The following is a 26,261-nucleotide window of genomic DNA, read 5'->3' as shown; positions in this document are numbered from 1 at the left end:
TGCTGCTATAAGAATTTAAACCCCCACATTTCATAACTTATGGAATCCCAACTAGTATAAAATTTTCTCAACGAGTTTATTCCTGTATCAATAAAGAATTACTTAAAATGAATGTATTAACCAAGTTCCAAACTGAAAACTAACATTTAAATAGGCATTGTTCCCAAAGCATTAAGACTTATGATAGGGTGGGCTGTAAAGCCAAATCAGATTGCAATAATTCCAGTCTTTCACTTAGAATTGTTACAACTGCTTTCAAAATCTCCAGAATTAGAATGAAACTGAAATCAGAAATTTTATGTTTTCATCTGACCACAGGAAGCCACAGAAACAAGAAGTCACTGGAAACTCTAGCAGCAGACAAGATATTAATATAACCTCTGTTTCATAATCAATTTCTTCTCTGGCAAATGATTTATAGGTGAGATTTCACCACTTGAAAAGCTAAAAGGGAGAGGGAGAGCGTCAGAAATGACAAATCTCTGAAACGCAGCAGATCTAATTTTCTATCGAGTTAGTCTGAATTAATTCTAACAAACTTATTCTGCATATTCAAGAACAAGTTGTTTCTCCACTGGAAACTGACACACTCAATCATGTATACTATATAATGATTTGGTGGTTAACACCTGTTTAGAATGGAGAACACAAATTTTGTCATCATATAATCATAGCTCAAGGAAAAAAATCCACAGCTGCTTCTACACTGACAATTTTGGCAACAGGCACAAAATCCTCAGAACTACAAGCAGTATTTATACTGGCTTCAGTATATAAAGAAATTCTTTAGCACATCTCTTTGAACAAATATTATTATCTTTTGGCAGACTTTGTTTCCTTTTCATTCTCTTTTTCCATTAACTTACACTACACTGAAACAAGCTAGGCAGTCTGCCGAAGTACTGAAGCATAAGTAGCAACACGGTCATTTTTATTTATATTTGGCAGCTACGGAGTAGTTACACTGAAAATTTCATTTTAAATTGTATCTTTCATGTAGAATATAATCACTAACATTAGATATCCTAGTTTTCACAGGAGGGAAAGATGACTTATTTTAATCTTTCCCTTGCAAATACTCATACGTCACATTTATGACACTGTAGAGCCAAACATTCAGAACACGCATAGATAGTATGATAAGCTGACTTAGGACTAACACTGAATTCTGGCTTGTGTGAAACCTAAGCCATCTATCACGCCTCAAATGTTATATAGAATGAAGATACCTACCAACTCAGTATTTTTTACTCCACCACAGGACCAGACACCTGAAATGTAGTTTTCTTTGCATATGTAGGTTTTTCTCTTCTCTCTTTACATTCAAGACATCGGTAACATGGACAAACATCAGGACAGGGACAGGCAGCTATATCAACTAAGACCTCAGAAAAACCATTCAGAAGCAATAGGTGAAATAACAAGCATGTGTCCCCAGTTTTTCTTTTAACTGCTGATCAGGTCTCCAAACTCCCTTTCTGTATAATACACTAGCCTCTCTTGTCACTTATCTTGTATTTGGCAGAACTGAAGGACTACTGCTTAAATTTAAATTACTGATGTATCTTTTTTACACATCCTCAGTTTTTTTTTTCTTTTATGACTAACAGCAGTTTTCTCCAATACCTGCCTCTTGTGTCTCAACAAGAGTCTATACAGAAGTATTGAATTTTGATCACATAATCTGTCCTTTACAGTCTCCACTGAACCAAATTCAAGCTTCTAGTCTCTTGGTATCTTGCAATTTTGCCACTCACTCTAAGCAGTTACGTATACCTACAGAACTATTTGCTACTGTATTTCCAGCACCACCCTCAAGAGTTTATCAGAAGCGCAGTAAGATTCCAGAAAGACTCACCAGCAGCATGTTACAAAAAGCTAAAAGCTCTACTCCTTTCACGTCTAGCAAATATCTGGTTTATTCTTTTCTGAAATACTTTAAAAATTACTTTAAAAATCTGAGGACATTAGTACAAAAGTAGGAAGGTCACATCTTCAAAGCACGCCTTTTTACCAGGGAATACACATATCATTAAAAATAAGAGAAACTCAAGTAAACAGCCTTTTATTTAGATCTATTTCACATCATTTCTTACACACCACTAAGCAAATGTCTCATCTTCCCTTCCCAAAAGCTTCTTTGGCATGTCTCAGGAAATCACACTTTCCAAGTTCATTTGCAAGGCTTTAGCTCCTCCACGTTTATAATTCTTTACAAATTCTTCCCCCACATCTCACAGGAAGCCAACTGATTTAAAAATAAGGAAAGCTTTACTTTGAAAGCGAATATCTAAGTACAGTTCTAACTACCTCTATCTGAAGACTGCAGTGGTAATTATGTTGTATAACTCTCTAGGGATTTAAGAGAGTTAGTAAGGAGAGATACTTAACTATAATAGTATATATGGCTAAAAAAATAGCACATAGCAGCTTCACCATACCTCTAAAACCTGTGAGCTCTGCAAATGCAGTAATAGGCCTCCCTTTGAAAGATCTAAGTACCCATCTCTACTGTAGGTAGAAGCAGAAATTCATGTGAAGAATTTCAAAATCCACATTATTGCCCTTTAACAATACTCTGGTCTGTATGTTGTAAGTAGTAAGTTTAGCAGTAAATGACAAATTTGTCTTGCTCACAGCAGGTCAGTGGAGGAACAGAATCAAAAAAAGACAAACTGGTTTCGATATAACTATATTGTTCCACCTTAATATGGTATGACATAGTCACCTATGGTGGCAGTGAGATGCATTCTGGTCCAGGAGAACACTTTCCTTCCTCTGTTCCTGAAAACTACGCAAGTCATGTAATCTTTGTTTCCTTCATCTACAGACAGTATTTTTCACCTTCTCTCACACCTTTCTATGATACGATCTGAAGCAGGACACACTGTTTATACTGACTACATTTGCCTACAGAAACGTACTTTTTTTTTTTTTTAATGTCTTCATGACACTTAACAACGAAGTACTCCTCCCTCTTGAGCACATGGACTGTGTTCAGATGAATGTTTGTCATCACATTAAAAAACACCACGAAGTTATTGCTCTTCAGTTGTCAATTATCATTCCCTTAGAGGAAGTAAGACACTGCACATGTGTTTAAGACTGTTGGATTCCAAGGTAAAATGGGTTTACATAAGCTACTCAACAAGCATATTCAAAGTAGGAAATTGCTGAAAAGGTTCAAATTCTTCCTCTCACATCCGAGTTGCAAACCACCCTTAACCCTGGTGCCCACAGCTTTAGAATTTCTCATCATGAAGGCTTCTCCTAAATTATAAAGCTTTATCTTTTGAAAGAAGAGCAGACTTGGACAGTTTTAAAACAAAAGCATTCCTCATTGCAGTTTAAACTAGAACTAAGAATTTGAAGAACTGAAACAAATCTTCTGATGTTAACAATTTGCTCCAATTTAGCTACAGTCGTTTAAACAGAGCTAAACTGATGCCACTCTCAGCCTATGTTCCTTTCCTAAGTCTAACACAACATTAAGCCATCAATGCACACAGCATTTAATCCTTTAAATTGAAGAAAATAACAAGTGTTTATCTGTCACAGAAGAGCCACTTATCTATCACTCTTGATTTTTAGAATACACAGCAAACAGGAGTGGAACAAACCAATAGCCACAATCAGTAAGAGTTTCAGAATGAATCAAAACAATAACCATCTTATAACACCAGTCAGCATGCTTCTCATGATTCTCAATCACAAGCTAGTTTCCATATTAAAAAAGAGTAAATTTTTAAAAGTTAAAAATTTAAGGTGTGGTGAGAAAAAGTTATGTTCATATAGCTAAAAATCTACACAGCACTTGGATCTCAGTGCTGCATAGAACGTTCAGTTTCAGTATTCTACTTTTTCACAGAAATCAAGTTATGCCCAAAATATCAATGACACCAAATTTTTTTACATACAGCATAATTTTATGTATTTTGACAGGAAAAAATTTCTTACAACAAATTTGTTTCCTACAGACTATGGCACTAAAACATAGCGCAAATAATGTCTTCAATATTTCCACAATAATTGTGAAAAGTAAAAAATAACTTATCTATCAAAGATGACTTTTGTAAGTGCACTCAAGTTCATGAGATCAGCGTGCATTGAGCTGGAGGGGGCAGGCAGGAAAAACAACTCATCTATGTCCCTTCTCATTCTTTACTACTAAGAAGTTTAATTATTTTTTTATGTGAAATGCAACAAAATGAATGCAAAAAGTTAAGATTTTTTATAAAATATTTTTACTGTACACAACTACTGCTGAACCATCAATTCAGGAATTTAAGAGGTACTTTTAAGCAACAAAATAATTTTTATGCAATTCTTTTGCAATCACATAGGTCCCCAAACTAGTAAACAAAGACTACAAAAGTTGTAACAGACATACAGTTACCACTTTGGAGGATCCAAATCCACTGAATATGGACCCAGGGTTTATCCAGACAGACAATCCATTCCATGTTCTATTAAAACATTACCCATCAATTAGACAACTGCAACTAGATACCAGTTAGTTTTATATAATACGCAGTGTTTTCTTCAAACAATATCCAGTAATATTGTAAGCAAAGCACCTGAAAAATGTAACTAAGAATGGAGAGAAAAAAAAGTAGAAAAAGTAACTAACTATCATATTCTGTTCTTAGTGAAAAATCTCTAAAAGTCAGGTGGATTGTAACCTCTCTTGAAAGTGTTCTGAAGGCTAATACAGAGTGTGTGCTCAAACCACCAAGATGAGTGGTGTGCTAATGTTTACTCCCTGCCCAGAAAGAACCTTGTTGGCATAGCACATACCAAATTTAAATAAAACCTTTATTATAAAAAATCAAACCAAGAATCAAAAGAATATGACATCGCCCCATTTATGCATTAAATTGATCAGCACTTTCTCTCAGAAGTGAAAAAGTATCTATAAATTCTGGACACCATCACTCAGAATATGGCATAGAAGTCATGCAGCAGTGTCACCGCCATGCCCCCCCCCCCCCCCCCCCCAAAAAAAAAGTGTTTGCATTTCAAATTTCAATTCATCTTTTAATGCCTTGGAAAAACTCTACTTTCTTCTCCTTTGTTCCTCTGCGCCCAATCTAGCAGTACACTTTCGATGATTAAACTGTCAGTCCAATGATAAGTGGGCAGCACTTTCAGCAATTTGTCAGCACTCTTGGTATCAAAATTCAGTCATTTCTTTTTGCAAGAGCAGCCTGCAAAACTCCTTCTGTTGTGGACAGTTGTAAGGTTTGCATCAAACTGACTTCAAAACCAAATAGAGCACACTCATCTGTTCTCTTTGTATAAATGTCAACAGAAAGCTTTTAAGTGCTTTATTATCGGTGGAACATTGCAACTCATGTGTTTTCTAATCTAGCAGCTTTAGTATGCTTACTTGGCAAAGAAATAGTTGTTTTTATTCATCACGATTTTAACAGTCTTCACTGTTAACACCAGTGCTGTTTGCTACTATTGCTGATGCAGCAGAAATAGCAACACTAGCAAAAAAACAAGTCATTTTTTAATATTGTGCCACATGGACCTGTACCACACATGCATCATCAGTGTACAGACTAAAACGTTGGCAAGCACTTACTCTACCCACCCCCTGCTATTAATCAGTGAAATGCCTGAGCATCAGGCAAACAAGATTCCTAACATCTTGCCTTCAGAAACCAAGAAAAAGTAAAAAACCCCAAAATTTAGACAAGCATAATCAAGCATCAAAGCAGATAAAACAGCCCGCTTCTGACAAATTTTCATACATCTGCAATTTTAGTTTAGAGCACGACACTGAACTCTTGACGTAATTAACTGGCAAATTTAAAACAGTTATGCATTTGTTTCCACTTACTAAAACTTGCATTTATGTTATTTAATTCAACGGTATGTCAGAACAGCCAGAACAGGTCTGATCAAAAGTCCATCAACCTACATTACATCTGACAGTGGCAATCTGCATTCACTTAATAAAATAATATAAAGAAGATTAAATACAGTCTCCTCATTTTCTTGGTAAACTCAAAAAGCTATACATTTGAGATGAAGTCCTGTGTCTCTTCATATCCCAGTATTACACTACAAAAAACCCTAAAAATCTTTAGCATAAAATCAGTTTCCAAGTTCCTAAGAGGATAGTTGAACGAGCCTTTCAGCAGTCTACTTGGTATCTTCAACTAACATCATCTAGCAACTGACGTACCTTATCCATCCACATCCAAGTGAGTATCTTTGTAAAACCAAAAGCTTCCTGGGATAAGTAATTAGCTGATAGACAGAAAACAGTACAACTAAACTAAACTTTTAAGAGTCACGGAAAATTAAGTGTTTTAAAAGTCAACATTAAAAATCAGGAAAATGAATCCAGAATATTCATCTCTGTGAAGTCTCAGCATTAGATCAAACTTACACAATAACTCAGTTAAAAGTAAATGAACATATACTGCCCTGGTTGTTATAAAATTTCCTTACAACATGGGTTAGATTAACAGCATCAAACTCTTCAAAACATTTTCCACTAGTAAAGTCCATCACCACAGCACGACTGCTGAAGCAGATTTTGTGGCTCACATTCCTATCAGGCTTAATTATTACACTTTCAAAAATCTACTCTAGGTCCCTTTAGCAGCAAGTTGCCCCCAAGTACTTAATTACAAGGAGCACAGTTATGCGTGCATCAAGCTGCTAAATATATTTGAGGTTTTTCTTTGTTTTCCACACCTGTAGCATGAATCAAATGTTTGGCAGCTAACCATAACAACAAAGGACTTGGATATCTTTGATGCAAGAGAATCAGCAGTAGTACAATTCTGTACAAACTACTAATCATGATCATAAAGATGAAAGAAAGGAGCCATCCGTTCCATGAGATTTAAACAACATTAGTGTTACTTTTTGCTATTTAAAAACATCAGCTTAACAATATCAGCTCAAACTGATAGAACTTCCATGGTTTTAGTTCCTCAGGTGTGTATTTTTTTAAACAAAAATCTTTTACCTCAGTTACCTGTCTGCTTTTGACATTACTCTTTGTGAACAATGAAGATTGACTGGTCTGCAACGGACCCCTTGCTCCCTACATGTAAATCCATCCATTCACAACAGAGTCAATTGCCATTCAATTTCTACAGGTATCTTCAGCATATGAAATAAATTGTATTTATGTTGAATAACCATGAAGTCATGTGGTTCTCACCAACAAGGAGTGCCTGGTAGGCGATGTGAAGCTCAAATGCAGCCTTGGCTGCAGTGACCACGAAATGGTGGAATTGAAGATCCTCAGGGCAGCGAGGAGGGCACACAGCAAGCTCACTACCCTGGCCTTCAGGAGAGCACACTTTGGCCTCTTCAGGGATCTGCTTGGTAGAATACCATGGGACAAGGTCCTGGAAGGAAGACAGCTGGCTAATATTCAAGGGTCACCTCCTCCAAGCTCTGGAGCTCTGCATCCCAACAAAGAGGAAGTCAAGCAAAAACACTAAGAGGCCTGCATGGATGAACAAGGAACTCCTGGGCAAAGTCAAACAAAAAAATGGAAGCCTACAGAGGGTGGACACAAGGGCAGGTAGACTGGGAGGAATACAAAGAAACTGTCCAAGCAGTCAGAGATCAGGTTAGGAAAGCCAAAGCCTTGATAGAAATTAGTCTGGCCAGGGATGTTAAGGACAAGAAAACCTTCTATAGGTATGCTAGTGATAAAAGGAGGACAAGGGAAAACATGGGTCCCCTCCGGAATGAAACGGGTGACCTGGTTACCCAGGACATGGAGAAGACTGAGGTACTCAACACTTCTCTGCCTCAGTCTTCACTGGCAAGTGCTTGAGCCACACTGCCCAGGTCACAGAAGGCAAATGCAGGGACTGGGAGCATGAAGAACCGCCCACTGTAGGAGGAGATAAGGTTCAAGAATATCTAAGGAACCTGAAGGTGCACAAGTCCATGGGACCTGATGAGATGCATCCACGGGTCCTGAGGGAACTGGCAGATGAAGTGCCACTCTCCATCATATTTGAGAAGTCCTGGCAGTCCAGTGAAGTTCCCACTGACTGGAAAAGGGGAAATCATAACCCCCATTTTTAAAAAGGGGAAAAAAGGAAGACCCAGGGAACTACAGGCCGGTCAGTCTCACCTCCCTGCCTGGCAAGATCGTGGAGCAGGTCTTCCTGAAAACTATGCTCAGGCACACGGAAAATAAGGAGGTGATTGGTGACGGCCAACACGGCTTCACTAAGGGCAAACTGTGCCTCACAAATCTGGTGGCCTTCCATGATGGGGTTACAGCATTGGTGGACAAGGGAAGACCTGGACTTGTGCAAAGCATGTGGCGCTGTCCCGCATGACATCCTTGTCTCTAAATCAGACAGACATGGATTTGATGGATAAGGAATTGGCTGGATGGTCGCACTCAAAGAGTTGTGGTCAGCAGTTTGATGTCCAAGTGGAGACCAGTGCCAAGTGGTGTTCCTTAGGGGTCGGTACAGGGACTGGCACTGTTTAACATCTTTGTCAGTGACATGGACAGTGGGATCGAGCGCACCCTCAGCAAGTTTGCCGACAACATCAAGCTGTGTGGTGGGGTCGACACGCTGGAGGGAAGGGATGCCATCCAGACGGACCTTGACAGGCTGGAGAGGTGGGCCCGTGCAAACCGCATGAAGTTCAACAAGGCCAAGTGCAAGGTCCTGCACGTGGGTCGGCGCAATCCCAAGCACAGCTACAGGCTGGGTGAGGAATGGATTGAGAGCAGCCCCGAGGAGGAGGACTTGGGGGTACTGATTGATGAAAAACTCAACATGAGCCGGCAGTGTGCGCTTGCAGCCCAGAAAGCCAACCGTGTCCTGGGCTGCGTCAAAAGAGGTGCGACCAGCAGGTCGAGGAAGGTGATCCTGCCCCTCTACTCCGCTCTTGTGAAACCCCACCTGGAGTACTGCATCCAGCTCTGGGGGCCCCAGTACAAGAGAGACATGGAGCTGTTGGAGAGAGTCCAGAGGAGGGCCACAAAGCTGATCAGAAGGCTGGAGCACCTCTCCTGTGAGGACAGGCTGAGAGAGTTGGGGCTGTTCAGCCTGGAGAAAAGGCGGCTCTAGGGAGACCTAATTGTGGCTTACTGGTACCTGAAGGGGGCCTACAGGAAAGCTGCAGAGGGACTGTTTGCAAGGGCATGTAGTGACAAGACAAGGGGTAATGGCTTTCAGCTGAAGGAGGGTTGATTTAGATTAGATGTTAGAAAGAAATTCTTCCCTGTGAGGGTGGTGAGGCACTGGCACAGGTTGCCCAGAGAGGTTGTGGAGGCCCCATCCCTGGCAGTGTTCAAGGCCAGGCTGGATGGGGCTTTGGGCAAAGTGGTCTAGTGGAGGGTGTCCCTGCCTGTGGCAGGGGGGTTGGAACTAGATGATCTTTGAGGTCCCTTCCAACCCATGCCATTCTATGATTCTATGTACTGGGAAGCTCTCCAGTTCAGGCCAGAAGGACATTCTCTCAAAAAGTATACTCTGCACTTCAGAAAACAATAGCCTAATTCACATCAGAATCCCCTGGGCATCAGCAAAGAAATCCCACACCCTATGCTATCCCACCAGGATTTGCAAGGAGCGCCTAAAAGGCAAGATGCTATTCTACAACATTTAAAACAAAACAGACTAATTCAAATAAATTCCTGGTTGAGACCCTTAAAAATAGTCAGTTTTGAAGTTTAGTAGAGAATGAAAATTCTGATGGAGTTATCTAAATTTCACTTTTGTTTATTCTTGGAACTGAAATAAAATAGTGAAAACTACTCAGAAAAACTACTTGAAAGAACTAAGTATCAGCACCATCAGATTCTTTCCTGCTTCCCAGGGGGGCATCTTAACACTCATCATTTACAAAGAACAACATAAAGCACACACAAGTTATTTTCTCAGTCTTTCGGAAACCATCCACACTCATCCCTCACAGACTTAGCAATTACAAGAAAGTATTTCTTTGGTTAATGCACTCTTTGATTCTTTGATTTTTGTATGAAAGAAGTGAGGGCATTTTTTTTTTTTACTTCCCCATAACCCAAAAATAATTAACTATTCACTAATACAGTAATATTATGGGAGTCTTCTCCCTATTTTACTAATTGTTTTAAGGCCAAAGTAAATTTCCCACATCTTCCACATACAAAGGCAATCTGAGGAAACACAAAACTGTAGCTAATATAAAGTGTTTCAGGAACTGTTGGAAAGTGAAGATGCATATCCTATGCCCTCTGTCAATTTTTCACACAGCTTTCTATCAGTCTTTGTCATAAAACTGACTCTTCTACAATCTATGTATACAGTGATCACCTGATACAATTAAAGAGTTAGCAAGCTGGACCATACATACTTAAGTTAGTGTTGAAGGGAAAAAAATTAAAAATTAGTCAGCATTAGCTGATTAGTCACAAAGAATTAACATTATGCATTCTTTATTAAAAAATATACTATACTGCTATTGAGATGCTGATGAAGACACTTTATAATCATAAAAACCTGGATTTTGGCACAAAGTTTTTGTGACATCTAAAATAACTGTGATCATTGGTTAACAACCGAGGAATTTACCTAATACTGCAAGATATGAAATACCAAAAACTGAGAAAGCAAACATATCATGAGCAAATGACTTAGTTATAAAGTGAACATCTCTAATTCCAACCTGCTAGGATATCAAAACAAAGCTATTCCAGTATTTGTAAAAGCAATGTCTCTTAAATATACGGAGTACTATTTCATAAGAGGCTGACCTGATGGCTTTCATCACTTTAATTGAAATCTAATCCATTTGAATAGGACCGACTAGATCCTTCTCATTCCCGTTTTTTTTTTTTAAACTAATTACGTACAACAGTAATACAATCCTACTTTTAAACACACTGCTCCCTCTCACACAGTATTGTTTTACACACTGCCCTACCCTGGCTTGTCAGAATTTTATTCAGAATACTCTAAGAAAGTAACAATTTTGGGTTGACAAGTCCCAACACTGACATTGACAAGTTAGTCATCTACCACGTTAAATACATTAATTATTGGACTGCTCTGACATTAAATACATTATCAAGATGCACCATGCAACTTCAAACTAACTTTTACATGTTGGAAGACTTCCCTGAGTTAGGCAGTACAAAATCTCTACTTAATCAATCTCTACTTAATCAAATACATAAGCAAGACCGTAGCTTAAGAAATTCGGTAACCCAGCTGACCAAACTACAGCCCTAAATTAAGTATTACTCATCTGTGTTAAAAGAGTATGTATGTCCAACATATCTTTTAGCTTATATTTATTAAGTTACAAAGCTTAAACAGCAGAGACATCAATTCTTAATATAGCAGTAGTCAAATATTCCTGCATGTGATAAACTGATAGATTTATCTATTACTTGTTGATGAACCAACATACAAAGTTGTTTTAGATCTGGCTTTAGTAAGCAGAGAAGATTTCAAGCCAGATGACCATCAAATCAAGTTACAAGCCTTGAAAAAACACAAGATCAACAAATTTTATTTAAGCTTAGATTTCAAAACAGGCGACTTGTTGGGAAAGTCATCTGATAGAAGAGGTCAAAGATGAATATTGGAAAGAGAAAAACTGGAAACTCCGAGTTGGAAGGACAATAACCAAACATGTACTCATGCAGGAAAAGGCTCCAAAATTCAGTTCAGGAGTAAATATTCCAGACAGACACTTCAGTCCATTTGTATTACTATGCCAAATTTAAGAAATGTTGAAGAACTTAAAATACCAGCACGAAAGTCTGTAAAGCGTACTACAAGTTTACCAAAGTTAGACTGCACTAGGCTAACATAATAGCTATGAGAGTGCTTAAGAAAACAGACAGCAGTGCTAATTAAAGTTTTCCATGCAACACTCCACATGGAATTTAACTAAAGAAATGAAGATTCCCAGAAAAGCTCTTCAAGGTATAAGCAAAACCAAAGTGACAACAGCTGTGCTAAAAGTAAAACTGCTTAAAAGGAGTTTGTCCAAAGGTGACAGAAAACCTCATAAAGGCTGAACTGAATAATCTCTAAAAATGAATTAGTGAAAGTGGAATCTCACTCTGAATTGTTAATGCCACAAGACTAGGAGCTGCATGTGTCCCAGCTCCAACGAAGAATGTTCTGTTTGACACTGACAAAACGTGTTATCAATCACATACTGACCAGAAGGGACCAAGCAGTGATAGCACTACAAGAGCAAATTTCTTAATACAGCTCTGTATGGTATTTTCAATAAAAAAATGGAAGAATTGCAGGAACAACTCTGTTAAAATACTGTATACATCCTCATTCAGAAAAAATAATGAAAATGTAAAAGGATATTTGGATCATGTAAAAACAGACAGCCACTCAGGAAAAAATAAAGAGGTTGGCTTGAGGGGGAAAAAAAAGCCCAAAAGCAAAAAAAAAAAAAAAAAAAAACCAAAACAAAAAAAAACCCCCACAAACCAAAACAAAACACCCACAATGACAGGTTGTTCATTATCGATACACTGACAACTGCAACTGGAATAAGAGTTAAAAGGGCAACGTGAAGTAAAATTAAATAGATTTTAACTGGTCACGAGTAAGTGTAACAGTAAAAAAAAAAAATTCAGAATTTGAGACACATGATTTTGGAAGAACCCACAATAGCAAATTATGATTTTGATGGGAAAAAAGTTGTTAAAACATGATCTGTTTTCAGATAACATATACGATACATAGCTTGAGACAGGAATTGCTTACCACGACAGTCTTCAAATTATAACAAATTAGACAGGTCACACACCAAGAACAACGTAATTCTGTATGCAGATTTTTTTATCTAACTGCTGTATGACCCACACTTATCATATGCACAGTAAAATTAAGTTTTTTATTTCAAGCACCAGTCTTAAAAAATGTCCATTAAGAACACTACATATGCTAATAAGTACAGTTTTACCTTACTGAAAATTGTAATTTATTATACAAGCACAATTAGTGACAGAAATTCATATATGAGAAATATAACAAGTAAAAAATGTTGGTAACATCACTAAATACTTTAACCAAGGTGTTGAAAGGATAAAAAAAGTGCTTGCATTTACGCTAGGTAGTACATACAGAAACTAGCACTACTGTCACTGAATTCATCTATTACAACTGTTAAACAACTTCAATTTCACATTGATTAAGATAACCAGTTGGCTTTGAAAAGCTGCTTGTTTTTCATCAACCTAGAGGATAAAACACCAGTGTGCTTGAATTCATTGCAAATACATACACCTGAATAATCTTCTAAAAGATAAATATACCTATGTAAACATGGTTCTCCAGGGAACTGAAACCTGGCAACAATCAAACTAAATCTTACACGACTAAGCCCTAACTTCAAGGTTAAAAAAATAGGCTGTTTGTAACTGTCTTTTTTACTAAACCCGAGTATTTTTCCAGACTTGAACATAAGTTAAACTGAAGAGACATATTAGTATACTAATCTTACTGTTATCCATCCTTTTGTACCACACATTAGTTCAGCCATCTGACTCGACACATTACCAGCAGGCAGGAAATCAGCAAGGCAACTTTTTCTAAACATGCACAGCCAGCAAAACTTTAATGAAGAGAATCAACTACCACTAAAGCATCACGCTCTGATAAAGTGAGAAACAAGAACATTTTAGGTTTCTTTTACTGCAATGGAAGGTACTAGCTGTTATTTACCCTATTTTATTTATTGTTATTCCACATAGTGAATGGAATGTTCAACTTAATTTGCAGTTGGGTATGTTAAAACATACTCAGCCCATCTTTCAAAGTTTCATTTCCTTCAAGAAAAAGTAAAGCTTTTCAACTACAAAAAAAATCTCCATTAAGAGTATTTTTATACAATGACAAAATCCCATTGACTATCAGAAGTATAGGGAGACTCACAATGTTTTACTCCTTTACATGATAAATAAGATACTCGCTTTCCAAAAACTACGGTGTTATCTGTTCTGTAAGGTGGATTCTTACTTTGATAAACACAGAACCATGCTCATTCCCTTCAACCGTTAACAGAGCTTTCCCTAAGAATAATAAGTCTACAGGTGGCCTGCTTACTCTGTAAACAGCAGCAAATGTTCAGGTCGCTACACTACTCTTACTTCTGTAAGTAATCAGAATAAAATAGACTGGGCTAAGCCTTTTGATTATCCCTTTTTTCCATTTTACACACAATACTTGATTTGCAGGTAACATCAGGCCACCATTAGGCAGATCTGCCCTGACAGGTGACGTAGCCATAGCCAGAACTGCCCTCAGAGTATTTTGGTCACTACAAGTCCAAACTACCTTGAAGACACGTTCGTAAAGGTGCATGAAAGGTAATTTATGCACTTTGCCATGGGATTCCAAGTGGCATGGTTATACTGGCTGTCATAACAGCAATAAACTAAAACCTAATTTAAAGGGGGGGGGAAGCACTTTTCCTCAAAAGACATCAGTTGCACTATTTTCAGTAAGGTGAAGAGGTTAGTACTTCTTGATAAATTACTACTAACTTTTTTAGGAGCTGCACAATATAACTATCCTGGGAACTATGACAGTATTTTCGTATACACTTGATTCCAAAACACATAGCAAAAATGCCATTATTAATGGAAATCATTCTTTGGATTTCTAATCTACAATTATTATTACTAATCACTAACAAAAAAGTACTATTACCAGATACTTAATCCCTGCCTTGAGAGAATGCATCAGTAAGGTATCACCTTCAAAAAAAAGCACAATGCTTCTTTCCATGTAAATAAACATACACTGTCTTGGTCTATACCTGATTTAAAAAAACTTGAAGGAATCACACTTTTCTGGAAAGTAGACCTTTATGAACAGTCTCATGAAACACCATAAATCAAAGAGAGTTCTTGCAAATGTGGTATTTTTTTCCCTAAGATACCCAAGACAACTGATTCTAGAATCCATATCCCAAGCTCGAGTATTTGATAAAACACTCAGTGCGTATGTTTAACTTCTAAGTTGAAAACTGAATATACTTACAGAATGCTTTGGTGTGCTTTACTAAAAAAGGAAACATGACTTTACAATGCACTTGAGGGCACAAAGAGTCTGTTTAATAAGCATTCAGACCCTTTATGAAATAAATCTTCCCTACATAGATGATTTCTTTTGTTTGTTTGGTGGATTTTTCTTTGTTTTTACAAGAAGTTATTTTGAGACAGCAAAATCCAAAACAATATGCATACACAGCATAACAAAACCACAGATATGTTAAGGAATGTATTTAAGATAATTGACAAGTTTTCAGGTAATTGTGACTATTATTCATGAAGCAAAAGTGTGATCATTTTTTCCTCTTCCTTAACTTATCCCTTGTTTCCTTAACAAGCTCATCATTATTCTACAGGTCATCTGTGGTAGTCATTCAAATCCAGTAGCAAGATGGTAGGATACTGCACCTTTCACAGAGACAGTTCTGGTCCTTAGTCCTTTGCCCCCCTGACTCCCGCAAAGAAAAAAAAAAAAAAAAAGTTCAGAGAACTGCTGCCTGAGATTCCTCAGTATCATAAACATCACTCTTCCTGCAAGAAAAAAAGCATGCCTGAAAGTCCTCATCTGTGTGCATTTTATGGATCAGTTTTACTGCCACAAAACAACTGTACTCATGTCTGGCAACTTGCTAAATTCAACCAGTCAGCTAAGCTGGCATTTTTACATTCAAAGACCTCTGCCACGTGAAATAAGGTATTAACTGACAGCAGAAAAAGATACTGTCCAGCAGCAGAGGAGGAATGAGACAATTTGCCTCTGGGTTTCACAGATATTTCGTGACAGCAAAGACATGACAAGACTCCAAAACTTTGGGTTTACTCTAGGCTCTGGAAAGCAGTTGCCTCTGGTAGGCATATACTTTTGCCCACTTCACTCATCCCAAACCCTCTCCTACTCCCAAACTGTCTTGTCTTCATGCTCAAGTCCCATTTTTTAACCTATGGAAGATACGATTCTTCATTTCTTCAGTTAGTCAGCTCGAGTTCCCATGCAATGTTCTTGTATACCTCCAAACAGTCCACCAACTATGAATGTTGGCTACATCCCAGACCTTTTTTCCCCACACACAGCATCTTCCTGACTTGTTTTTAAAAATCAAAACACATTTCCTTCTTAAAAGCTGAAATTTCAGAAGAAAGCAAAGCAATTGCTCACAACACAGGAAAGTTAGTCCGTTCCCTCAAGCCCATTCCCCAGATCCACAGAAACTGACAGCTGCAATTACATGGCCTTCTTGGGTCAGAGTAAAGCATGCCAATCCACGATACCATAGCTCAATAAGAGAAATTACATGGGGGTACAGCACATACTCAGCAGGATAGCAATTTTTGGACAATTAACTGCTCAAATGCAAATAAGTGATCTGTCTCATTTGAATCTAGACAAAATGATAAAAGCACTCGCTTTAGCAACCTCTCAGAGCATTTTTTTTAAGGAGTGTGGTTTTTGTTGTAAAATACTAAGACTTTTTCCTCTATGTTCATTCTTGAAAATTTTTTCACTTTTAACTGAAGCTTTCAGTATAGTTCAGCTTAAATCACACACTTGGCATGAGGAGTTTTAGGTAATTCTGCAAAGTTACGTACAACACAAGATCATTTAGCGGAATACATAATGCAACCTTAATCATAACTTGTATTACTTAAAAGATAGATGACAGCATAGCACATTCCTGCAGCTTTACATTACATAATTCATATACTTCTTCAGAAACACACCCATATTCTGGATGGCCAAAACAGGATTTTAATTTATGCACTGAAAGTACTAGGATTATTGGTATGATATTAACAGTATATTTGTTTTCATTGTGATAGCGTTCAGTACTAGATACTACCATGAAAGATAACATCACATTTGCTTGCCCATAAAGTCACTATCTGAATTTTGTTTCATGGTTTATCTTATGCATCTTAAAGAGAATTCTCCCCCCTCCCCCCCAAAAAAAAAACCACATCAAAAACCCCCACAACCAACCCAAACCCCACTGAACCACCCTCCCCCACCCCACCCCCCAAACACTTCCACCATGCTAAGATGTATTTTAACTTTAAATACAGGGTACTGAAATGGAACCAAGATGAGGCCTCAGCTACACACCAGCTTACACTACTGCTTCCAACATTAATTGCCCAGAACTATATTCTGCCTGAGTAGATGAACCATTGCTCATTAAATCAGAGCCAGGCACAACTACTAATGGCATATAGCTGAAGCTACATTACTGGAAGGGAAATAAAATTTTAACACCTACTATGTCGAAGGGGAGTAGGAAAGTTTCATTTTCTTCCTCCATTTAACATTCAAGACTTATTTTATAAGCTTTGAGTGCAAAAGCAGCCAAAACCTGAAACAGCCTCTCAGGCTTGTATTTTCTCCCAGTCTCTGTCTCTTTCCCTCTAACTTTTCTCTTTCACCCACCTGTTCCCACATAGTGGCTGCAAGGGGAAACAATTTCTTTTTAAATAGTCTTTGAAGGGTAAAGAAAAAAGCATAGGCAAATAATCAATCCTCTCCTGCCACTAGATTTGCAGAGCATCTGATAAAAGCTTGACTGCTTTCAATTACATTGTACTGTGGAGGAAAAAAAGGAAAAAAAGAAAAAAAAAGAAAACCACCACCACCAAACAAACAGAAAACCCCCACAGAACAGAAGACAGTAGAAGAGCTTTCCTGGGTCCTCTATCCATCACTGACATTTTAAAAGCTCATTTCAACATGATTTTCTTAGAAAATGGAACCAGACTATCACACTATAAAGCATTCTTGAAAGTACCAACAAGCACTCTAGTTAAAGTTTATAAATCTCCATACAATGTAGCAAGGAACTAGAAATACAACCAGTAATTCTAGTTATAATTACTATTCAAAACAGCCTGGATGCATGCTGAATACATTTCAGCTTGCCAGGAAAAGTTTATGTGAGTAAATTCTATTAGTTTCCCTCATTAATGTGAAGAGTATGGAATGAAAAGAGCTTGGTTGGTGTATTTTTTCCCCCCGCTTTGAAAGGCAGCAGCATTATTGGTATCAACTGTCATGCTTCCTCTCAAAATTTAAAAAAAAAAAAAAAATTAACAGTGAACCGCAAATTGTAGCTGTGCACTTCAAATGGGGACATAAATATTGGGGGCTTTGCACTCCATTTAGGTAAGTGGATGCAATGATCCATAATCTCCTCAAGGAGCAAATAAAAAATAAAAAACCACCAACATAATATTTTGGGGAATAGTAATTTCCCCTTTAGGTCAATAATGAAATTAAAGTGAAGCATGGAGATATTGCTGATTGCATGATGAAGGAGGAAAAGCAAATTATTTATATATCTGGACATCTCTTCACAACTTCACAATACTAGGAAAAGATCCTAAACTAAAATTTTCACTTGGTATCAATATAGAATCACAGTCTGCAGTGAGATTAAAAGAGAATGTTGTATTTAAGCAACCTGCTTCTCATATTTACTAAGGCTTTGTCAAATGATTTCAAGGTTTTGAGTCACATAGATTGCACTGGAAAAACTTATTAAAATTTACTTTGTTTCTGGATTTTGGAAAACTGATTTTCACCCACTTACAGAAGTAATAGCAGCAATCATTCTTTTTTTTTTTCCAATCAATTTTAGAGATTCACACCCCATCCTCAATGTTTTAGTTTGTTCCCATGCTTAAGCAAACAGTACTAAATAAACAATCTCCTCTTTCTGAAATAATCTGCCCCAAACACAACTTTCACATCTAGTTAAGAACACAAAAGATAAAAAGTTGGTGGGGGAAAGGTGGCTTTGTTTTTTAAAAATATCCCAGTGAAATACTAAGAATGACAACAAAAATTGGGCTTCTAAGTTTTTCATAAAGATTTCTCAAAATACATTAATTATCGGCTTAACAGATTCTGGCCCACAATCAGATGCACAGATCAATTCCTAAACTTGGAAATGACTACATGCCCTATTTAAAAGTCTTCCTTAATGATAAATGCCCAGATATGTATTTACTAGAGACAAACTGAAAATAGAGCTTCACAAATTCAGTCAACAAAGCAAAACGGAAGCTAAGCTATGAATGGTAAGGCTGCAGTAAACAATACTTATGAAAGCTATGAAATTTTTAGAATAGATTGAGACTCTCTAGGAGGACTGGAACATAAAATGTAGCACATTAAATCCAATACTACATGCAAAGTAAATTGCATGAAAAAAAATTATGTACTCTTTTATACATTATACTAAGGTTCAACAGTAACAATTCACAAAAAAAGTCCACACCATTCTGAGTAGCATAACAAAGACATTTAAAAAATAATGAATTTTAGGATCCCTGAAGAAACATAATGGATAGTAACAAACAGAGCATGCTGAAAATAAAACAATGGTTGCCATTAGAGAGTGAGCAACACAGAACATATATCAAAGTTTAAATAAGAAATTCAAAAGACACAGAGTGTCTTCATTGCAGTTTATACCAGCATCAAGACCTTTCGTACTGGGCACTTCACAGAAAATCTCTACCTAGAGAAAAAGCTCTTTCTGAAAGCTTATAATGTAGGTATCAGTATAGGGAAGTAGAAAAATGAGGTAAGAGCAGTCAGCGCAATATATCTAGTTACAAGGAGAGACCTAAAACAAAAACCAGTTTAGACAAAAGATAAAGAAGATGAGATATGATGAATAGCATAAAGAAAGTAAACCAAGCCAGTTTTCCTTGTTGAAATGCAAGATGAAGACCACAGTGGATGAAACAAAGGTGGCAAAAGGAAACTCATTTTGATATAATTACAGACAATACTGCCCAACTGCGAACATGACTTTATGCTACTACAGGGGATAAACGCCAGTGTAATCACTGTCATTAGAAATATGCCATACAAGCTCCTAAGTGCACCCCACATGCACAGAAAGAGTGACAAGAAGTTAGAATACCCTCCCCTCTTTCCTTGATGGGCATTTGCTTTGTGTTGATATATGCAATACAAACAAAAGCCAGTAGGAAAAAATTAACTTGAAAAAAAAAAATCGATCTACACCAGAGTGTTTGAAGAAAATAGAGCATTAATCATACATTGTATTGAGAGTAAAATGTTACTGCTGACAGCTTTGTTACATCTTACCACTAGTTGTAACATGAATTGCAACTCATTTTTAGGAGGCTATTACATTATTTTGGTTTTTTAAGTTTTATGTTTGTTTGGTTTTAATCTGAAACTTAGGAAAGACCAATGGCAATACAGAAGCTTAAGTCTACACAGACATTTAATCAACAGGAAGAACAATGAAAATAAGGCTAATCCTAACCAAAAGGAAGATCCAAAGAACTATCACCGTGAGCTGTATGAAATTATTCTTGCTCTCCTTTACAGAAGCAAAAAATTGCAGTTAAAAAGGCAGCACACCACTCATCCCAGAAAAGAATTACAGATCTTGAGCAAGCTGTAAAAAATAGAGAAAAAACTATGACACTACAAGAAACTTCACTACTCTAAAGGAAGGAGACTGCATATCCTGAATTATACACAGAAGTTCAGAAGAAATCAGAAATATGGACTATCAGAAGAGCATTACTCCAAAAAGTCAGGATTGTTATACCACTTCTCCTTCCTTCGAAGGGTAAGAAGGGTTACTAGTCTTAACGGCACACTGCTGCTGAAAAATGAAGTTATCACTGTCTGTCTTCTCACTCCCAGCTGCATAGTTCCTTAACATCTCTCACACCAGCTCTGCCTTAGTCAATCAATTCAACTCACTAATCGAGCAAAAGACTATTCATACGTTTTCACTTTTTTTTGCTTGATTAGCTTTCTTCCGGGTTACTGAGCTGAAACAGATCACTGAAGAATTCACTGAATGCCAGAATTAGCAGAAAGGAAGTAACTGGGACACCTTCCTAAGCAAGAATCTCCTTTTTGCATCATCAAGCTACTAAATTAGTTCAAAATCATCTTCCATAACTTCTCTCCAAAGTTTTCCAGTAATTAAAAAAAAAGTCCTACAGCTATTTTGCAGTAAACAGGTTAGACATAATCTCTTTTTCTGTTAACTATGCATACACAGTCCAGTTTCAACTCTACCCAAGACCCGTACTTTGTCTTTCCTAATCAAATAAGCACCTATGAACGCTTACAGTCAGAAGACAATAAAAAGCATAGGAACAGGAATAAAGTCATACCAGCTAACTCTTGATGTCTGTATATATCCAAACTTGTCTACCTGCGGTAAAATAAGAATTCTAAGGAAAAATTGGTCCCTCTTACAACAAAGCATGGAAGTCCAGTTAATCTACTGCAGTCTCAGAAAATTAACATAACATGAAAAAGATTATAAATGTTACTGCAAATTTCTCAAGCAAGTTTAGCCCATGGTTTTCCTGTGACTAGAAAATATATTCTATAGAAATTCTGTATTTTCTATAGAAAAACAGAAATAATCCAAAAGGGTGAAACACATTCAAGAACTTGTCAACCATTCATTTTATTTTGTTACACATCTAGACTTTAAGCAAAGGAGTAAGGATGAGCTACTCATTAACTACAGAAATAGTGTGTGGTACACTTCCAACAACCGCCAGAATAACGCTCAACTGTTTTCACCACACAACTACTTAATAATCCTTATGTCTTTTGGTAATAAAGGATACTACCTATTACAAAAATAAATAAAATAAAATCAGAATTGATAACAGGTTTGATTTTCTAAAGGGCAAAACAAAGCTAAATCAAGAGCAAGAAATGAGCAGCTCCTGTTTCATATACTAGCTAAAAAGATTCTTCATGTTGGCCCAGAAATCAGGCCATATTTTACCTTTGGGAGTTTTACCTCAGAGATCATATAACCAAGAAAATCATTCTAGTCCAGACCATACTTCTGATTCCACTTAGGAGGAGAAACTGGACCAACAAAGTATTTGAAAGAATATCCTTACCAGATTGTTCCAAATACCACACGTTTTGCCATTAAGTATTCCTATTCTCTTCACCTTAAACATAGTGACAAAATCTAGTGCTATTCCAATAAAAGAATATATTTCTAAATTAATTTATTTGCACTTATTTTTATGAACAGATGCTAAGCATATAATCTTTTAGTAAGCTCCCTAACAAATGTTTTGTCTTCTTTTTTTTAATACAGTGCTTATCATATATGGGAATCAATCATATTTATAAGTTCAGTTCCTAGTTACCCTATAGGAAAAACATCAGCATTTCACACTACCAGAAATAAAAGATTATGAGCGTGATTCACTGAAATGTATCAGTACCAACAATTTTGAAAAATGCAGTGCCTCTATCAGAATTTACATTACATACTATTAGAGAAACTATCCTACTTCCAGTGGGACTTCAAGACCAGTTAAATCATTTATGGCAATGCTTCTCGCATCAGTGTAATGCTGCAAACAGCCTTCAAACACATGGATGTGCTTTTTTTAAATTCTCAAATCACATTAGGCTTAAATCTGACATAAGGGGAAATCTGTGAAGCAGCTGATAAGTTTCAATTAATTATGCATATTAGGTCCTACTTTATAAGAGGAGCAAATTTCAAGCTAATAAAGGAATAAATTTTTCCAAAACCCTTACCATGTTTAAGCAGCAAGGTCAATTTTTTTTTATATTTAAAAAAAAAAAAATCACAACACTGTATCTCATTCTTAAATAAAGGAAGACTGAAGTGTCATCTATCTGAACTAAACAGGCCAGGCAAAATACCCTGCAATTCCTATGTTCTCCTCAATGTCGAAATGGGTGGATAAATTTAAAGCCTGCTCTCTCAGGAGTTGCTTTATAGGCAATTTTCTCCCAGTATCAAGGTCTGCAATTTCCATTTGGCTGCCAGTTTGCGATTAAATTCATCACCTTTATTATAAAAATGTGCTGCACTCCATGGCCTGCTGCACAAGAATCGTAAGGAAGACATTTTTCACTGCTAACAGCAGCATCATTCCGAGGCAGCCATCACATCCATTCAGACATTAGCGTCTCCAATGTAATGCAAGGACCTATCACTCACGTGAAAAAGCCCTAACAGTGGGTACACCTCAGAGGAAGTTCTCCAGAGGTGGTACCTTTAGTCCAACTTTTTCAGTAAAAGCCACCATTACCTCCTATATTAAATGTTTCTGGAAGTCAGTGGTTTAAAAACAAATACATTGACATTAAACTTGCCTACTTGCATTAATCAAAACATTTCTGAGAATAAAACAGTCCTCATATAGACTACACATTCATATACACCTTGTACTCCTTACTAAAGTATATAAATTGTCCTGAAACATTCGTACTTTTTCAGTAAGCACTCTACAGAATTTTTTAACACACATTTTATCTCCACATTAGGTATCCTATTCTTTCCCGCAAACTTTGTTTTCAAATTTCACTGATTTTTACCACCTCAACGTGACCTACTTTCCCTTAAAAGCTTTTGGACAAGCCTGGAAAGTACTTAAAAAAACTGAAAAACAATCACTGAATATTCACTATCTTGATATGGAAGTCATAGCAGCGAACACAAATCAAGTAAACCAAACTATATATATTAACATCCTCCTCCACTAATAAGAAATGGTCTAGCTTCATTTTACTTCTTTTTATAAATGCCACCTGAGCTAAGTAGTACGAAATAAAAAATTTGGACTTAAAACCAAAAGTATATTACTGGAAAGACAGCAGCAAAGTGATAGCGCTTGAGCCACACTGCCCAGGTCACAGAAGGCAAATGCAGGGACTGGGAGCATGAAGAACCGCCCACTGTAGGAGGAGATAAGGTTCAAGAATATCTAAGGAACCTGAAGGTGCACAAGTCCATGGGACCTGATGAGATGCATCCACGGGTCCTGAGGGAACTGGCAGATGAAGTGCCACTCTCCATCATATTTGAGAAGTCCTGGCAGTCCAGTGAAGTTCCCACTGACTGGAAAAGGGGAAACCATAACCCCCATTTTTAAAAAGGGAAAAAAGGAAGACCCAGGGAACTACAGGCCGGTCAGTCTCACCTCCCTGCCTGGCAAGATCGTGGAGCAGGTCTTCCTGAAAACTATGCTCAGGCACACGGAAAATAAGGAGGTGATTGGTGACAGCCAACATGGCTTCACTAAGGGCAAACTGTGCCTCACAAATCTGGTGGCCTTCCATGATGGGGTTACAGCATTGGTGGACAAGGGAAGACCTGGACTTGTGCAAAGCATGTGGCGCTGTCCCGCATGACATCCTTGTCTCTAAATCAGACAGACATGGATTTGATGGATAAGGAATTGGCTGGATGGTCGCACTCAAAGAGTTGCGGTCAGTTTGATGTCCAAGTGGAGACCAGTGCCAAGTGGTGTTCCTTAGGGGTCGGTACAGGGACTGGCACTGTTTAACATCTTTGTCAGTGACATGGACAGTGGGATCGAGCGCACCCTCAGCAAGTTTGCCGACAACATCAAGCTGTGTGGTGGGGTCGACACGCTGGAGGGAAGGGATGCCATCCAGACGGACCTTGACAGGCTGGAGAGGTGGGCCCGTGCAAACCGCATGAAGTTCAACAAGGCCAAGTGCAAGGTCCTGCACGTGGGTCGGCGCAATCCCAAGCACAGCTACAGGCTGGGTGAGGAATGGATTGAGAGCAGCCCCGAGGAGGAGGACTTGGGGGTACTGATTGATGAAAAACTCAACATGAGCCGGCAGTGTGCGCTTGCAGCCCAGAAAGCCAACCGTGTCCTGGGCTGCGTCAAAAGAAGTGCGACCAGCAGGTCGAGGGAGGTGATCCTGCCCCTCTACTCCGCTCTCGTGAGACCCCACCTGGAGTACTGCATCCAGCTCTGGGGGCCCCAGTACAAGAGAGACATGGAGCTGTTGGAGAGAGTCCAGAGGAGGGCCACAAAGCTGATCAGAAGGCTGGAGCACCTCTCCTGTGAGGACAGGCTGAGAGAGTTGGGGCTGTTCAGCCTGGAGAAAAGGCGGCTCTAGGGAGACCTAATTGTGGCTTACTGGTACCTGAAGGGGGCCTACAGGAAAGCTGCAGAGGGACTGTTTGCAAGGGCATGTAGTGATAAGACAAGGGGTAATGGCTTTCAGCTGAAGGAGGGTTGATTTAGATTAGATGTTAGAAAGAAATTCTTCCCTGTGAGGGTGGTGAGGCACTGGCACAGGTTGCCCAGAGAGGTTGTGGAAGCCCCATCCCTGGCAGTGTTCAAGGCCAGGCTGGATGGGGCTTTGGGCAAAGTGGTCTAGTGGAGGGTGTCCCTGCCTGTGGCAGGGGGGTTGGAACTAGATGATCTTTGAGGTCCCTTCCAACCCATGCCATTCTATGATAGCTACCAACAGGAATAAGAGCTAACTAAAAGCCACATGCCAAATCTTTATGGAGCATGGGAGTTAAATTCATATTGGTTTGTGCTTCATTGAATAAAAGACTTTAAATTACAATAAAACAATGAAATATGATATGCAATCAGCAATTAAAAATATTAAGCCCGTAGTATTCTAGTGAAAAAGCACAAGAATGTCATTTTAGCATGTGAAATACCTGTATTAGTCACACTGAAAGGTAATCAAATTGTATTAGAGGTAATTATGACATAAATTTACATTAGCTTATTTAAGTATTACTCAGGTGCATTAACTAATGCTGCATTTCAAAAGATGCATTTCTCGCACTGTTTTTCAAAAATACTTTGTTATCACATAATATCTATCTCAACAGTCATATTATCCTGCGATACCTTCTTAACTCATTTCACCTCATGTGGCCACGTAAGTTAAGATAACATTGGAAATAGCAGTAATGTTGTTCTGGTCAATTCTTATATGCCTTTTAAAACATAAGAAAAACCTGCTAAAACCATAAATCTCTGATACTTAACTGACAGAAGTTAAAAAAATTAAGTAAATCACGGGCACATATCAGAAATTATTAAATCCTGCACATCTGAGATGTTTTGCACCATATCAGATGGGTCACATGAAATAAAATGGAAGTGCCATCTAGACTTCAATGACTAATTAAAAGGACAAATTGCATGGCATCAGCAGTAAATTGGAGACATCATCTGAGAAGCCATTTTATAAGTATGAACTCTAGGAATCCAAGTTAAACAACCAAAGGCTCTTTTGTCTATTTGGCTATAAAATTAACTTAAATTTCAACCAAAACTGCCAAACATTTGTTCATAATACAGAATAATACCACAAAGTTTCTTTTGGCAATAAAAAAATCGCATCTTGTCACACGGTAATTAATTGGTTTCCACTGCAATGCAG

At 37.8% G+C, this 26,261-nt stretch overlaps 1 protein-coding gene across 13 annotated transcripts in view; it reads right to left on the bottom strand.

Moving 5' to 3' along the window:
• Positions 1-26,261, bottom strand: part of QKI (QKI, KH domain containing RNA binding) — a 169,449-nt gene that overhangs the window by 127,980 nt on the left and 15,208 nt on the right. The window lies entirely within an intron of this gene.

This window comes from Balearica regulorum, chromosome 3 (assembly GCF_011004875.1).
Source record: "Balearica regulorum gibbericeps isolate bBalReg1 chromosome 3, bBalReg1.pri, whole genome shotgun sequence".
Taxonomy (NCBI): domain Eukaryota; kingdom Metazoa; phylum Chordata; class Aves; order Gruiformes; family Gruidae; genus Balearica; species Balearica regulorum.
This window is presented reverse-complemented; position numbering and strand designations above follow the sequence as displayed.